The following is a 17,437-nucleotide window of genomic DNA, read 5'->3' as shown; positions in this document are numbered from 1 at the left end:
AAAAGCAAACAAGAGGATGAGGAAAGGAAGGAGAAACAGACCTTTGACTCTCTAGCTTAAGGCAACCTGGTCGATGTGAGTCAGTTAGTCTACAAATAGGTCTCCTGGTTGAACACTGTGGTGTCATGAGGGAGCCCCACCCCTCCCTCTGCCCGTAGCGAAGTCTCTCTATTTGTTCTGCCAGGACGAATCTCCTCCAACTGGCCATCCAAATGGGAGACAGACTAGAGGACACAGAGTACCTTCCCGCCCTCGGTGCTCTATCTCATGAATGACTCAGAGAGCTCTGCTTGACTTGAACGACAGAACAGTGGAGATGGATGTGGTTGGTTAAACAGCATGCAGTTGCCAATGGCAAGATTTGATTCCTTCTGATGGTTGAGTAATTTACAGTGTATCTTTAATACTAACTGAGGGCTGTTGAAGGGGGGGTTGGTTAGGGATGTGGTTGGTTTAGCAGCATGCACTTGTCAATGACAAGTTTTGAGTCCTTCAAGAGTTGAGTAATATTCCCATATATCTAGAGAACACCGAGGCTGCTGAAGTGGGGGGATGGGGTAATTGGGTGATGGGCCTTAAGGAGGGCACTTGATGGAATGACAACTGGCTGTTACTGCAACAGATGAACCACTAAGTTCTACCCCTGAAAGTACTAATAGATTATATGTTACCTAATTTGAATTTAAATTAAAAAAGAAAAGCCTGCCGTTGGCTATTGGTGAGCCCCCTTCTTCATGGAAGGAAATGCAGAGAAGAGAAGCAGCAAAGAAGGGAGAAACAGAGTCCTGGCTTTGCCATGGAAGGCAAAGTTACACCTGAAACTGATGGAATATGGTGTGTCAACTCAACTACTTCCATTAAAAAAAAATAATAATAATGAAAAATAAAGACACCCTAAAGACAGAAGATAGTCCAAAAATTTAAAAAAATATGAAATAAATAAAAATAACATCATTAATCTTATGGTATTTTTCCATCCAGTGTGTGTCTCATGTATGTGTTCACTGAGTCGGTGGCACTCCGTGCTAGCAGTAGCCATCCACCAATGGGATGGTCCTTTACAGTGGGAGGCCTGGGTTCCTCCCAACGTCCTCTACCGCAGCTCTGTAAGAGAGGTGCAGGAAAAAGAGTGGACCCTGGGTTAGTAACCAAATGTTACTTTGAGTTCTTATTTGTCCTTGTTGCTTGGGTGTGTCATTGACAGCACTGGAGGCTTTCTGGGGCTCAGGGGGATCACGCAATCCAAGAGCACTAAACTATCTCTTGATTCCCATTTTTGGCCAGCCGCTGAGAAGTGACCCAACACTGAGAGAGATTTACCAGGTTTTTCAATGTTGTGCCTTCCAGTCTCAAAATCTGTGAGCTGGACAGACAGTTTGGACTTTCTGTGTGCTTTTCACACTAAGGGCTAGGCCCAAGTCTGCCCTCCATGTGACCACTGAGGCCACATCATAACGGGAGACAGTACTTGGGATCTCCGTAGACTCATGCAGCTCAGATATATACACAGGCCTTGGAAAGATCCTGCATGGTTTCTGTTGAGCCCATGGCTCAGAGCTATGCTTGTCAGTGTGGTAAGTGAAGTTCAGTATCTCAGAGTAGTAGCATGGGCCCAGCCATCTGGGTTCACATGTTGGCATGTCCACTTAAGAGCTTGTGTGCTTGGGTGCATTCAGCTCTGTGCCTCAGTTTCTCCATCTGAAGAGTGCCCTTAGCAAGCAAAGTACTGCATTGGTGGTGAGGGTTGAATGGTTAGTGTAAGTAAAGCATGCCATGGAAATGCTCAGGAAGGTTCCTTGGAGGTGAAATGTCTCGTCTGAGATGCCATAACTTCACAAAACTCAGAGCTGCAGTCAAACTCTGCTCTCCAAGCTCCTAGGCCAGTGCTTTCTCCACGACACACACCTGCTTTGTCTAAAAAGGACTCCTTTATGTTAAGCCAGACTCGGTGTTTAAGGAGTCACATAAAGGTCTCAGGAATGCTTTTGCTGACTGCCTGAGCACACACTAAGTGGCCATTTCCCAAAATAATGTGCATGATGTTTCCAGAATGAATTTGTTGCCTGACCTGAGAGCTATCTGATTAAACACGATGAACACCAGTTTACTGGTGGGAGAGAGAGCTTATGTACATAACATACTCGTGTTCTACAACTTGTGAAACTCTATCATCTTGTGTGATTTCCTCCCCCTCCATGTGAGCACCTCAAGCTAAGACCTGTTGCTCAGTCATGCGAATGACCAGAGCTTCGCCTTTGAACAGCACGTTGGATGCAGAATCAGGGGACCTGACCTTTGCATTACCTCACAACCACATGAATAGAGGCTCGTGCTTTTCTAAAGCTGGAGCTCTATGTGCACAAGGATGCAATTGTCTACATATAGAAATTCGTATGTCTCTTCATCTCAAAACGTTACATTTTCTTTTTCCTATGTTACTAAATCCCTATGTACATGTGTATCTATCCCTCTCTGTCAAAGGGTTTCTTGGTCTGTTATGGTGTGTGAAAGGCTGGATACTCAATGGATATATGTAAAAACACATATATTCTCTATTTTCACTAGTCCATACCTCTGGGAGAGTAACACGTTTAGTGAAAGCATATGGCTGATATTTCTGTTAACCTCTGACTTAGGATAAAAGCCAATGTAAGAGGTGGAATGTCAAAGAAAACGTGTGTTTTGTTACGTAAGCTGACATCTAGACACAGGCTTCTCGGCTGTTTTTGGAGACCTGGTTATATGAATGGAAGCAGCGTGTGCCCAAATATCTTGAAGTCAAGACACATTTCAGGAGAAGGGAGATGGAAGGCACATGAAGACAAAAGTAGAGGGCTCCACATGCAAGGATCATGGAAATCACTGTCCACCCTACGAACAAGGAAAAGCCTGAAGACACTGAAAAATCGACCACTCTCTGGGATCCATGGAGAAGGGAGGACACAGGACAAACCATGGCCCTGAGGAGACAGGAAAGGGAACACAGGGAATCCAGGTTTCCTGGAGCACAGACTCTCTAGCAGAATATACTGTTTCTCCAGCTCACCTGGAACATTCAGCAAGAGACCCCATGCTGGGCCCTAAAACACACCCCAACACATTTCAAAGAGTAGAAGCAATACAACAGCTTCTCTCACACCTCTATGAAATTAAACTAGAGCTCAACCACAGCAAGAAGTCTTGGAAAATCCCCAAAGAGCTGGGGATTTTAAAAAATGGTCGAAGAGGAAGTTTCAAGAGAAGCTTGAAAAGATTTTGATCTAAACGAAATGAAAATACACGTTGAAAAAATGTATGCAAAGGCAGTGCTTGGGTGAATTTATACTACTAAATGTCATCGTGTTGGAAAGTAAGAAAAATTCAAAGTGAATTGGCTTCCTCCTTAGAAAACAAGGCGAAAAAGAGTCATGTCGTATAAAGCAAGTAAGAAAAAAAAGTAATATAATTGCAGATACCAATGAAATGGAACACAAAACACTCTCAGACAAAATCAACCAAACTATGACAAAAGCTGGTTCTTTGTAAACATCAGTAAAATGGATAAAGCTCTAGCTTAACCATGAAGAAAGAGGGAAGACACACATTAATATCAGATGAAAGAGGAGACATCATGTTGAAATGATTCTAAAGGAATACATGGAAAAATTCTAGGGTTCCTGAAAGGAAAGAGGCCAATTTCTTCAAAGTCACAAAACTACCAAAACCCACTGAAAGGAAATAGATGATCTGAACAGGCGTGTATCAAAGACATTTAACCAATAGTAAATACATTTCCCAGAAAGGAAGAGCCGGCCCCAGATGGTTTGACCTGTGAGGTCTATCAAATTTTACAAAGCAAAACACAGTCTTGCTGTGTCATCCAGCCATCTCACTCCTAGGTATTTACCCAGTTGAGTTGAAAACTGTGTCCACATGAAAACTGGCCCAGGAGTGCTTCTATCGGCTTGATTATGAACACCAAATCTAGAGGCGACTAAGCTGTCCTACACTAGGTGAATGGAGAAACAACCGGCGATAGACATTTCCAATGCAATTCGATTCGGTAATAAAAAAAGCTGAGCTACCGGAGCACATAGCTGGCTCATCAGTTAAGCATCCAACTCTTGATTTTATCTCAGGCCATGATCTCAGGGGCATGATATTCCACCCCATGTCAGACGGGTTCCCTGCTGAGTGTGGAGGCTGTTGAAGATTCTCTCTCCATCTTCCTCTGCCCCCACCACACACTTTCACTCTCTCTCGCAAACAATAATAAAAAGGAGATTAAAAAAATAAGTGAGCTTTCAAGTCACAAAAAGACATCGACGAATGTGAACTGTATAGATAAAAGTGAAAGAAGTCAGTCTGGAAAAACAACAAGCTTTACGGTTCCAACTAGAAGACATTCTAGAGAAACGAAAGCTATAGAGATGACAAAAGGTCAATGGTTGTCAAGATTTCTAAAGAAGGTGCAAAGGCATGAATAGGTTAAACACAGGACTTTCAAGGCAGTGAAGTTACTCTGTACATGGTGGATACACGACTTTACACATTTGTCAAAACCCATACTCCTGCACAACACAGAGCAGACCTTCCTAGCAATGCTGGCCTTACATGAGTATTAATATTGCTACACTGGTTTGTGATTCGTGACGTGTGTTCCACACTGATGAAGCTTTGAAGGATTGTGGAAATTGTGCGCCAAGGGATAAGGGTGATAGGGAAACTTTTTATATTATCTGCTCAATTACCATCTTAATCTAAACCTATTCGAAATAATAACATCTTTTCATTAAAAATAATAAAATATCTATTTTTCCTAATATTTAATAACAGACTAATGTCCACTCGTTAGCTTCTCTATACATACTGTGAAATGTGAACAGACTTGAGTTGCAAATGCCATTTGACTACTGTGGCTATAAACTAATGAGTGACCAGCTAAATTTAAATTTTCACATGTGAGGGGCACCTGGGTAGCGCAGTCAATGGGTGTCTGCCTTCAGCTCAGTGCGTGACCCCAGCAATCCCGGATCAAGTCCCACATCAAGCTCCTCCGCTGGGATCCTGCTTCTTCCTCTCCCACTCCCCTGCTGTGTTCCCTTTCTCTCTGGCTGTCTCTCTCTGTCACATAAATAAATAAAATCTTAAAAAAAAATTCACACGTGAAACAAAAATAATATGGCTTGGCATTTCTGTTTTAAGTATGGGACACTGAAAACTAATGTAATGATTCTTCTTTTTTTTCTTTTAGAGACAAAGGGAGAGTGTGAGCAGGGGAGGGTCATAGGGAAAGGGAGACAGAATCTGAAGCAGGCTCCATACCCAGCATGGAGCCCAACACTGGGCTCAATCTCATGACCCTGACATCATGACCTGGGCCAAAATCAAGAGTTGGACACCACCCAGGTGCCCCTAGAATAACTACTCTTGAATCAACTTAATGAATGAATTTCCACGGGACCTTCAACAGGGTCAGAAATGGGGTGAACCTTCGACTTTATTCTCCTGGCCAGCTTCCGGAAACCTAGAGAAAATATGGATTTGTTTTCACTTTTGTTTTTTTGATTTCTCAGAGACCATGGGAAATGCATGACAACAGAAAGAGCTGTTGACATCTTGCTAACAGAAGACCATAGAAAAAGGAGTGATAAGATCATCAGAGTTCAAACTTTTGATCCCATGTTTCATCATTTGCCTAGCATAGCCGCCTGAGACAGAGAGGGCTTAAGGAAGGTCTTAGGGTTCATATAGCCTTCAAATACCAAACAGAGAATGTAAACTGATGCAGTCACTATGAAAACACAATACTGGAATTCAACAAAAACTCACAAAAGAACTCTCATTACACCCAGAAATCCCACTCTTGGATAAGAAATCCATTTGAATTCAAGTCTAGATTTCAGAGAAATATCTGCCCATATTCGGCAACACTATTTACCAAAGTCAAGCTATAGAGAAAACTTAATGTTGAGTGGGGGAGCTGGGACAGGAATGGAGTTGGTTCCTTGGGGTGAGATGTCCCAGAACACCTGACACCTGCCCAGACATCTGAGATCAAGCCCTGAAGCCCTGAATCTGGGCTCCCTCATCTATTTCTCTTATCCTCCAGCCCCAAGTTGTCTATGGGAGACAGTGGATGCCCTGGGGGAGGTGCCTGAGCCAACACCAAAGTCCAAATCCTAGCTCACCTTTGCACATCTAGGTTTCAACCCCTGACCCAGAACACAGTGCAGATGCCCCTTGACAAGACCCTCTGAAGGGCCAGGGGAAGCCCAACTGTGGCCATCCTCCCACAGCATTCACCCTACTAGCTGTCTGACGTGGAGTCCTCCCTGGGACCAGTTGAGCACCCTCAGGGACCAGTGGTCTGTGGGGCTCCCAAGCTGATTCAGAACCCAGGAGTTTCCAAACTAATTGTCACATGACAGCTCTACCAAGAATTACCTTCCCTTCAACTGACCAACCCTGGCTGAGCAGTCCCTGTGAATTAACTGGGAAAATGGCCACCTGGGATAGTGCTTTGCTGGTTTAATAAATCAAGCCTATGACCTCTAGTATCTCACTGGTATTGGATCTAAGTAAGTCTCCAAACTGCCTGGGCTAAGGCCTGGCTAAGAGTGAATTGAGACTGCACTGGCTCTGAATGGGCACCTTCCCTGTTCCTTCCTTCCTCCCCCAGATCCAGTCTTTATAGACTCCTTACCCTTCTCTAGACCCTGTAGTGGCAGGGGACCAAGCCCCACCTCCTTTGAGAGGGACCCCCTCAGGGGCCCATGTGTGGCTCAGTGGGTCACGTATCTGACCTGGCTCAGGTCATGATCTCAGGGACATGGGATCGAGCCAGGCCTCTGTTTCTGCACTCAGCTCGGTGCCTGCTTGTCCCTCTTCTCCTCCCCACATCTCCCTTACTCACCGCTTCTGCTCTCATTCTCTCTCAAATAAAATATTTTTTTTAAAAAATCAGGGAATATACAAAGGACGCATAGAGAGGGACCCATCCATACCCACACCCTGGAGAAGCTCCCCCATCACGACTCTCCATAAGGATCACCCAGACCTGCTTTTGCATTTAAATCTATCATCTGCTGTATCCTATTTTGCACGTGATAATAAGCAACCTTTTATTCAGAGACTTAGATTCAGATCTAAGCACGACTTTCTGTTGCATTTCATCTCACATCCTTTGTGAGGAAGCTCATCAATTGTTGACGATTTGTCAATCATGAAGTTCTATCATTGAAACCAAGCACCATTATTCATTTGATGCTGTTTGAATTCTAGTGTTGCTTTGCAAGGCTATGTGTCATGAAGCATGGCCTCTCTCCATGCTTGCACTTACTAGCCAACAATGGGAGAGCTCTGGAAGGAGCAAAGGTCCCCACTGGAGCATGGACACTCCCTGGCCCAGCTGGACAAGTGCGTCCAAACAAGTATGATGGACAGCAGGCTGTTACGAGTGTTTGAGTTCTTTTTGGTCACTGTCCCTAATGTCTGTAGTTCATGGCATCCAAGAATTTTTTTAGGGCTCATGGGGAGAATGTTATCAAATCTACAACACTATGTCCCCGATTCTTTTCTCTCTGTTTTTAAACTAGGCCCCATGCACAACATGGGGACTGAACTCACGACCCTGAGATCAAGAGTCAAATGCTCCCCTGTCGGAGCCAGCCAGGCACCGCCCAGCATGCTCCCTATTCTTATTCTATTTGTGCCATGCCCTGAAGAGCGACCATGCCATGACACTGATTGGCCAGGCACTGACCAGCTCTGGACAGAAGGGTAATCATGTACTGATTCTTTGAGTCTTATTTTTCCTTGTCCCCGGAGTGTCCCTAAGCTCACAGGATTTTGGCATGACTAGGGCTTACTCATACTGACAATGCCATCAAATACCATGAAAGGGTCTCCTCCATTCTGACCACATTGAGGTCAGGTGCTGAGGAGTAGCCCAGCGTTCAGAGTTTGACTGGCTTGTCCTACACGGTGCCTCCAAACCCTCAGAATCTTTGAACTGAACACAATCATGGCTTCAAACGGACCAGGCTTCCTATGTCCTTTTCTGATGAATGACTATGGCAAGATCTGGATTTCTGTGGCTCAAGACCTTCCCTGGGCTATGTGACCACCGAGCTGACCTCATAATGACAAACAGTGTTTGGGATTCCCCTTGCCTCAGGGAATTCCTGACATCCACGCCGATGCTAGATCTTCTTTGCACAGTAACTACTGATCCCATGGCTGAGTCATAAGTGCAGTTCGGTTCAGTAGTTAGAGCACGAGCACTGGTCTGCAGGCCTGGGTTCACCTCCTGGCCTCTTTACTTAGAGGAGTTCATGAACCTGGTCACATTCATCTCTGTGCCTCCGTTCCTCTACCTGAGGAATAGGGAGAGGAAACAAATCATCGTATAAGTGTGTGATGAGCATTGAATGAATGAACACCTGTCATGTGGTCAGAAAGGTGAATTAGGGAGTCTAGATCATGTCTGAGATCTCACAATTTCACAAGTTCCAGAGCTGGATTCAAATCTGGGAGTCTGAGTTCCCAGACCATTGCTCTGTGACACACAGCTGCTTTGCCTAAATGCAAGCATTTTACCCCAACATGATTTCCTTTGGACAGAATCAGAGGCAAACAACAACAACAACAACAACCACAAAAAGCATAGGAGCAATCCTATTGCTGTGTCCCTGAGTCCAATCTCTGGGGCCCTTGTCCACAAATATCCATGATTGTTCTCTAGAATGTTCCAGTTGCCTGTCTTAAGGTCAGCAGATCAAATGAGATGAATCCCAGTGTAAAGGAAGGGAGGGTCACTGTTACAAAGCCTTGTGTTTTCAAACATGTGAAACAATGCCATCTTGCATTATTTCTTCCTCACACAAATTGAAGTGCCTCCAAACAATCTAGGAGTTCCTGAGATCCTTGTCAACTCATAGAAAAAAAAAACATAGCTTAGCTTTTGGGAAGAGATCTGGATGAATGTTCAGGAGAACTAAGAAACACATTACACCAAAACCACTTTAATGTAGACAGGTTCTGTTTTCAAGTTACAATCCTATGTGCAAACATATGCAATCGTGTATATATGCATATATACTTATATCTATAAAGTGTGTGTCTCTGCTCTTGTGTCTACATCACCTATTTTTCTCTGTGCATCACTAATAATCTGTGTATTTTATTATCAATCACTCATTAACTCGATCCGTTAACCAGTTACCCATTTTCACCAGACATTAAAGGCCGGCTATTCATTGCATCACCGAGAAAAAAAAGGTCATGCTATTGTCACCATACTTACGCCTCCTGGAGCGCTGAATGGGATGGGTGGTAGCATATCATTGAAATCTCTAGAAAATGTCATTTTGGGGGCGCCTGGGTGGCTCAGTCATTAGGCATGCCTTCACCTCAGGGCATGATCCCAGCATTCTGGGATCTAGCCCCACATCAGGCTCCTCCGCTGGCAGTCTGCTTCTTCCTCTCCCACTCCCCCTACTTGTGTTCCCTCTCTCACTGCCTGTCACTCTGTCAAATAAATAAATAAAATGTTTAAAAAAATAGAAAATATCATTTTGGATAACACCCAAAGTTCTTAGAAATGGAAATGTGTGTTTGGGGGTCATAAATTGAAAAGTAGATTCTCATATTCTGAGGATCTCTTTGGGGCAACAATTGATAGGAATGAAACCACATGTCCCCAAAGTCCTGAAATCCATACTCCTTTGGGGATGAACGGTACAGGGCAGACTTCGAAAGACACTGAGAAAACAATGATAAATGTCCTCCATATCAACCTTTCTGGGTTCACTCGAAATTTCAAAAATGCATAATGTGAATATAGAATTTAGGATGCTTAAAAAAACTTAAACGAACAAAGACACTGCTGTATTTCCCCCCCTTGAGAACCTAGGGGTGACAAGTGAGGGGTGCAGGATCTCATAGGAAGTAGTCCATTGTTCCCCATGGAGGACAAAGACCAAGGCTGCTAGCTCAGTAGAACCACCAACAGTAGAAATCAAGGGATTAAAAAAACTATAAAACATATGTAGATGAAATCGGGAGAGAGGGAATTTTCAATGATGAGAAAAATAGTTTGAGAAAGAGTGAACTGAGTCCTAGCAAACAGCATTCAGAAGATCATTAGGAACATACCATCACAGCAGGAACCACAGCAGGAACCACAGCAATTTCCCATTCTGAGTTGGAGCAGCAGAGCAAACACCTCTCCTCAGGAATGGGTCAGCTCAAAGAGTCCCAGCTGGAAAGGACAGCAGAGGTGTGGCTCAAGTCACCATGGCGACGGTGTCATCATAGAACTTTCAGAGACAATGCAGCTGCACAGAGGCCAACTTCTAGTGTCAACATGGGCCTGTCTTCACAGACAAGGGGGGCATGGGAGAGTAAATGCTTTGTTTCGAAAGTTGAACCCCAGTCTCACACATTCTCACTCTTTTTTAATAGAAAATAAACGACATGAGGGGGGATGACTTGCCACCCCCCCAAATAGCATCTCTAGCCAAACTTCAGGGTGAAGAGGGAAAAGAAAAACAGATTGAGAATAAATGGAGGTCCCACTCTTGATTTAAAACACCATCCCCACCCATTCTATCCTACGGAGTCACCAGACATTTCTAGAACAAACTTTAAAATGGGTCCCAGATGAAATGAAGAGCAGTGTTCACAGAAATTCCATTGTTCAAATCATATTTCTCTAAGCATATACTAATGAAATTATGTCATTCTCTCACCATCTATGCATACTACCTGACTTTTCTCTGTGTATAGCTGAGAGGACGTACTTAGTTACCTCTCAACCTTTGTGAATTTCTTGGTCAGTATGTGTATGTAAAGCAGACACTTCCCTGAATAATGAGAGGGGAAATATCACTGTATTTTCACCACTGCAATTCTGTAATAGTGAACGGGTTGAGGGCAATACATACAACTAGTACATTTTTAATTTCTTTTTTTTAAAGATTTTTATTTATTTTTCAACAGAGATAGAGGCAGCCAGTGAGAGAGGGAACACAAGCAGGGGGAGTGGGAGAGGAAGAAGCATTCTCATAGCAGAACAGCCTGATGTGGGGCTCGATCCCACAATGCCGGGATCACGCCCTGAGCCGAAGGCAGGTGCTTAACTGCTGTGCCACCCAGGCGCCCCAACTAGTACATTTTTAAATGAAGTATTTTAAATACTCCACAAAATGCAGGGTTCAGTGTGTGTTCTGGCTCATGGATGGGCACTCAATAGACACAGGATTTTGATCTGTTCCTGAAAATTAGCAATGGAAATGGAAGGAAACAGCTCCAAATATACATAAAGAAGGAAACCCTTTAGAACAAAACCAAGTGCCTTGGACTTAGCCAAGCAACTACAAAACATGGTTAAAAAGTGTATGTAGTCGGGAACCTGGTGAATCCTTGGACTCTGAATTTTGACTCAGGTCATGATCTCAGATTCGTGAGATCAAGCCCCAGAAAATAATGGCATAAAACAACCCCTTTACTTTGGTAAACGTGGTCACAAGGTTAGGAATTCATCCAGGACACAATGCTGCCATTAGAAAATGAAAGGTTTCAAATATCCACACTCAGGATGATCCCCACTAGGTAGAACTTGGGGTCCATGAAAAGAGCAGCCCTAGGCCCAGTGCTAATAAATAAATGAGGGCTTTCTATTTCCCAAGTCCACAATACAGAATCCAAGTTTGCAGGCAGTTGGAACTTCCTGTGTTAGTGAACAGATTCTTTGCAAATGCCCACATCTATTCTTTGCATGTTCCCCAGATCTACTTACCAGTAGGGTGGCCAGAGGGCAAGCAAGGGGAGTCCATGATGCCAATTGTGTAGCTGAACCTCTCAGCACCTCTTTTGGATTCTATCTGACCTGAATGCCCACTTTGGACACTCCTCAGGGCAGCAGAAATCATAAGGCTGTCGTTGGGTGTATCTACATCTGAGGTCGTACCCATTGGAGAGAAAAAACAAATTCAGCGACTGGTCAAAATGCAGAGCCTGGACATAGAAGAGGCCCACATATTCCTTTTGCATTTCAGTGGCATATCTCTGCTTTTGCCACAGTCAATAAACCTTCCCACAGAAATCTGTCCTGAACATCGAACTGAGGACTCAATTAATGATGCCTATATGAGAGACCTTGTCTCAGGATCATTAAGCAGTGAATCAGTAAAAATGCTGGCAGGAGGGAAATAACCAAGAGTAGACATAGGGGGCAGTATGATTTTTGAAGCTTTTCCTTTTTTTGCACTCTGGTGTAGCCACATCCTTTTCCATATCAAAAGGTTAAGACACACACTAGTAGTATCATTTTCCCCCACAAAGCCAAAAAAAAAAGGACGAGACTGTGTTACATATCTTGCGAGGCAATTCAAGAGTTGAGGCAGGTGCTTTCCATAGGGAATAGATTCCACCTGAGGTTTGGCATGACAGGGAGACCTTCCACAAGGACACCATTCAAGAGCCCAAAGGAGGTGGCGAAGCAAAGGGAAAGGAAGACTGTATGAGGTGATCGCTCCTCCAAAGAATAGATGTCCCACAAGAAAGCGATCTGTCCTGATAATGGACTTTGTCAGGTAGCTAACTTGTGTCCAGAGCAGGACTCAACTGTCAGTCTTTATCAAAGACCTACCAGGTCACTCTAGTCTGCATTTGGGACTGAGGGGCACAGGCCCATAAAATGCCCAAAGTCAGATAATTCCCACCTTTCGTAGGGAACCAAATGTGATATCATGATCTCTGAGTCCTTAGTGAGGAAGAGGGCAGTGGGGTCATTTCAGCATCCATGGTTTCACCAAGGGAATAGCTCTCAGCTAGGCTCCAGGTCTTTGATCTTGGAAACCAGCTTCCCCTACTGCCAGTTGAACCTGACTCCATTCTTCCAAGAGACCACAGGGCACAGAAGATCCCCATGAGGGGGCGCTTTATGGAGTCAATTGGTGCAGTGGAGGGAGGAGATGTGTTCATGTTTCAAGTACACCTGTGTGCTCTATTTCCTGACACCAACCACAACCAACTCGACAAGTTCTCCAACAATTCAATTCATACTCCACGGACTTCAGGGTTCAGTCCCACAAGTCTGTCCTCACTGCAGAGGCCAGTCACAAATGGAGTGTTCAAGCTACCCACACTTCTGCCCAACCACAAGGTCAGGTATTCCCTCAGACCCCCTCCTTAGGGTTGATAATTTCACTAGAATGACTCACATCCACAAGTGGATGGACAAAGAAGATGGGCTCCATATATACGAAGGAATATGACTCAGCCATTCAAAAGGATGAATTCTTCATGCTTACATTGACCTGGACGGAAATTGAGTGTATTATACTGAGTGAAACACAGCAGTCAGAGAAAGACAAGTATTTGGTGTCACTCCTAGGTAGACTCTAAGAAACAGTGCAGAGGATCATAGGGGAAGGGAGGGAAAACTGAACTGGAGGTCATCAGAGAGGGAAAAAAACATTGAGAGACATTTAAGTATATGAAACAAACTGAGGGTTGCTGGAGGTGAGGTGGGGGGATGAGGTAATTGGGTGATGGTCATTAAGGGGGGGTGCGTGAAGCGATAAGCACTGGGGGGTATACGCAAATGATATATTATTGAACACTACATCTGAAACTAACTATGTACTATATGCTGCCTATTTGAATTTAAATTTTAAAAAAGGAAAAAACAATTATAAATACACTGTAATAAAAGTTATGTGAATGATGGGAAAAAACGATCGACTCAGAAGTCGGGAAAGCACTTTACTTGCATCGAACAATTTATTATAAAGAATACAACTCAGGAAATGCCCAGTGGAAGAGATGAGTATAGCAAGGAAGGTCTAAAGGGGGTGGGGAGTGGTGGAGAACTTCCATGCCCTCTCTGGGGGGAAATCACTTTTCCAGAATATTAATGTGTGCACCAACCTCTCGTTCAAGACTTTTTATAACCCAATCTTCAGCCCCCTCCCCTCACAGATGGCCAGTGGCTGGGGCTGAAATTTCCAATCCTTGACTCCCAGTTTGGTCCTTCTGGTGACCAGCCCCACTGTGATGCCATTTCTGGGCCCCGCCCTATGTCAGCTCTTTAGCCTAAACTCTGGAGAGGTCTGTTGGAGATTTTATGACTAACAAAAGGCTCTCCTATCCCTCAGGAAACTGCAAGATTTTAGGAGTCCTGTGCCAGGAACCAGAAAAAAATAAATTTATTTATTTATTTATTTATTTATTTATTTATTTATTTATTTATTTATTTTAAAATTTTCCACAAAGCAATTCTTCAGAAAGGCAACGCAGACAGGACATTGGCTTGCTCTTCAAACTACTTCATGGTGGCCTCCCAGAGGGAGATCACCTGAACAGCTGAATGGCAGGATCATCTGTGATTTAAATGTTATTGTTCCTGAAATTCTTTCATCCTTAAAGTGGAAATACCTAGTGCGTCCTAACTAAATGTCCTTTCTAGTGCTAAGGAATGAACACACAAAATCAAAGGCTAATGGTCCAAACGGTGGGAGATCTGAAATGCCGATTGGAAACCAAGTCTAGAATCCTCACTGGGCTTTGAGCTGAGACGGAAGAAGTATCTGAACTTAGGCGGATCCCCAGCTCTGCCTGCAGGTCCTGCCTGGCCCAGACACTAACCCAGAGCAGGGTTGAGTTTAAGGTGTCCTGACAGGGCAGAATTCTCCACCTTCTAGATCAGGGCTCTCTGATAAAAACCTAATGCAAGACACAGACATGGTTTCATGTTTTCTAATAAGCACACTGGAAACAAGAGCAATGAAAATGGGGAAGTAAATGTAAATGATGTTTTGGGTTTGGTTTTGTTTTTTAAGGAGGCTCCTGCCCATTGTGGAGCCCAAGTCGGAGANTAGATTGAACACACAACCATCATGACCTGAGCTGAGATCAAGAGATGGTCTTTAACCAACTGAGGCACCCAGGCACACTAAACAATGTATTTTTAATTCACTATCCCCCAAATGTTCACATTTCCACATGTGACACAAGAAAGGTGGCCACATTTCAAGGGCTCAAGAGCCACTCCGAGCTGGTGCTACCATATTGGGCAGGGCAGACAGAGATCGTTTACATCACGGAATCCTATTGGCCGGTGCTGTTCAGGCTATCTCAGGCTATACTGCACTTTCATTCATGAACATCCTGAAATAATCCACTTCTTCAGACTGAGTACTGAGACTCACATCTGTGCCTGGGATTCTCAAACCCAGAGTCAATGTGGGACAAAATTACATACATGTTGCCAGGCATAGTGATAGTGGCTCAGTNTGGCTCAGAAACTGTTTCATCAACCTCGTCTAAACTCTCCATCTTGTTCTCCTTAGCCACCCTCTGTAGAATGTGAGAAAACCATGAATGGAATGAATGATTATCAATCATTTTAATGAATTAAAATAAATTAATGTAGGGCTCCTCTCTACTCGCCTCGAATCCTGGCCTCCAGGCGTTTATAGGGTGATGAGGCTTCCATTGGCGTTCTCGCTCTCCCTGTATTCATATCCCGTCAATGCCTCTTTGGTCTGAGATTCTTTTTACTCCATTAAGTGGTACATAACAGAATATTATACCCAGAGGGTGTATCTTCCCAGTTCTCTGGACACATTATACTGGCTTCCAGTGGTCCCCAAGCAGAGAGTGCATTGGCCCTGAGGGAATACTCGGCAATGTCTGGGTACATTGAAGGTTCCCAACTGTGGGGCGGGTGCTACTGGCATGTGGTGGGTAGAGGCCGGGGATGCTGCTCCACACGCTACCAGGCTCCCTGCAGCTCCCACAAGAGTTCCCTTGCCCCAAATGTCAACAGAGCCAAGGTTGAGAAGCCCTGTCTTAAGCCATGTCTGCTAACTCCCTTTAAGAGAAATGGGGTTCCTAGGGGAGTCCTGCATTGGGCTCTGCATTCAACATGGAGTCTGCTTGAGATTCTCCCTCTCCCTCTACTCCTCCAACTCACGCTGTCCTCTCTCTATATAAAATATACAAATAAATCATTTTTTTAAAAAGTATGAAAAATGGGAATTCCTCCTGATCTTTTTTAACCCAATATTAAACGGCCAATATCTATCTCTATGGAATTAGTCACAGAACCCCACTGATGTGAAAAGGAATACATCTATTCTTATATTTCAATTTTTTCAAAGTGGCAAAAGTGTTTTGGGAAGTGTTCTCTCAAAGCTCACTCTCAGGACCCAGTCATTTCCCCCCAACACTTTTTCTCCATGATTGCAAATATGTATTTTCAAGCATTGTTAGACAAACTGGAATGGGCTCCGGACCACCCGAAATTGGACAACAGCCTTTCCTTTTTGAAAATTTTGCAAGAGGGCATAATAGAAACGAGACATCTAAAGTTGCAGTAGATCATATTGTGTCTTTTATCCAAACTAAAATTCATATACACAGAACAATTATTACTGATCAGCCATTTCACACAATTTTCACCCCTTGTTAATGCTAATAAAGTGTATGAGTTTTGAATCTGCGGGTGGCTGACCAAAGTGTGACCCCACAGTATGTATAGCCTGTTAGAAGGCTGTGTGCCTCACAGTCAAATCCAACCACCATTTCTAAATAGTGCAACTCATGAGTTTCTTATTTGCTTTCTTTTGTTCACCACAAGTTAGGATACATTTGAAAATGTACAAGAATAATGAGAATTTTAGACTTTACTTCTGAGATGGGAAATTACAAATAATTTTCATAACATCTTCATATTTCCCTTCTTGACATCATAGCACAACTTAGGTAAATGGCCTTTGGTTTATTCTTTGCATAATGTCCAATCAAGTTTTCTCCCTTCAATTATGTTATATTGTTTTACATTACTCCTAGATAAGCAGGAAAGTGTAGGGAGCATGAAAATCAAGAGATAATATAAGGGAAATCAGATTGATTTCAAGTTATAAAATTAAAATCTACATAGATCCAGTAATAGCTATTTGTTGTCTACTTTTTCTGGATACTCCTTGTAGTTGATATCCAAAATTAAGACCAGAGACCCAGCTATTAAAATTGTCTCATTCAAAAAGAATTAAGAACACACCCATCCAAAAAGAAAAGAATAGTAACCGATTCTATTAGAAATGTTTATAAGTTGGGTACCTGGGTGCTTCAGTCGGATGGGCGTTGGATTCTTGGTTTCAGCTCAGGTCATGATCTCAGGGTCCTGGGATCCAGCCCTGTTTCAGTTCCACACTCAGCAAGGAGTATTTTCCTCTCTCTCTCTCTCTCTGCTCCTCTCCCTGATTGTGAGTGCTCTCACTCTAAAATAAATAAATAAAATCTTTTTAAAAAGAGAGAAGGGAGAAAGAAGAAGCAGCAGCATTTATAAGTTGTCCTGGGAGAGCAACATAAAGAAATGATTTGTCTTGGGACAAAAGGAAAGGTTCCTACAGGTAGGAATAATTGAGGGGAGACTGGATTTAGC

General features: G+C 43.5%; 1 long non-coding RNA gene across 1 annotated transcript; it reads right to left on the bottom strand.

Moving 5' to 3' along the window:
• Positions 1 to 10,135: 10,135 nt before the first annotated feature.
• Positions 10,136 to 17,177, bottom strand: LOC117797792. The gene is made up of 3 exons (XR_004622696.1): positions 17,113 to 17,177; positions 11,783 to 11,941; positions 10,136 to 10,243 (listed from the first exon to the last, which is right to left on the bottom strand). It is a non-coding gene; the product is annotated as an uncharacterized LOC117797792 (long non-coding RNA).
• Between the last annotated feature and the right edge of the window lie 260 nt (positions 17,178 to 17,437).

Source organism: Ailuropoda melanoleuca, unplaced genomic scaffold (genome assembly GCF_002007445.2).
Source record: "Ailuropoda melanoleuca isolate Jingjing unplaced genomic scaffold, ASM200744v2 unplaced-scaffold1412, whole genome shotgun sequence".
Taxonomy (NCBI): Eukaryota; Metazoa; Chordata; class Mammalia; order Carnivora; family Ursidae; genus Ailuropoda; species Ailuropoda melanoleuca.
This window is presented reverse-complemented; position numbering and strand designations above follow the sequence as displayed.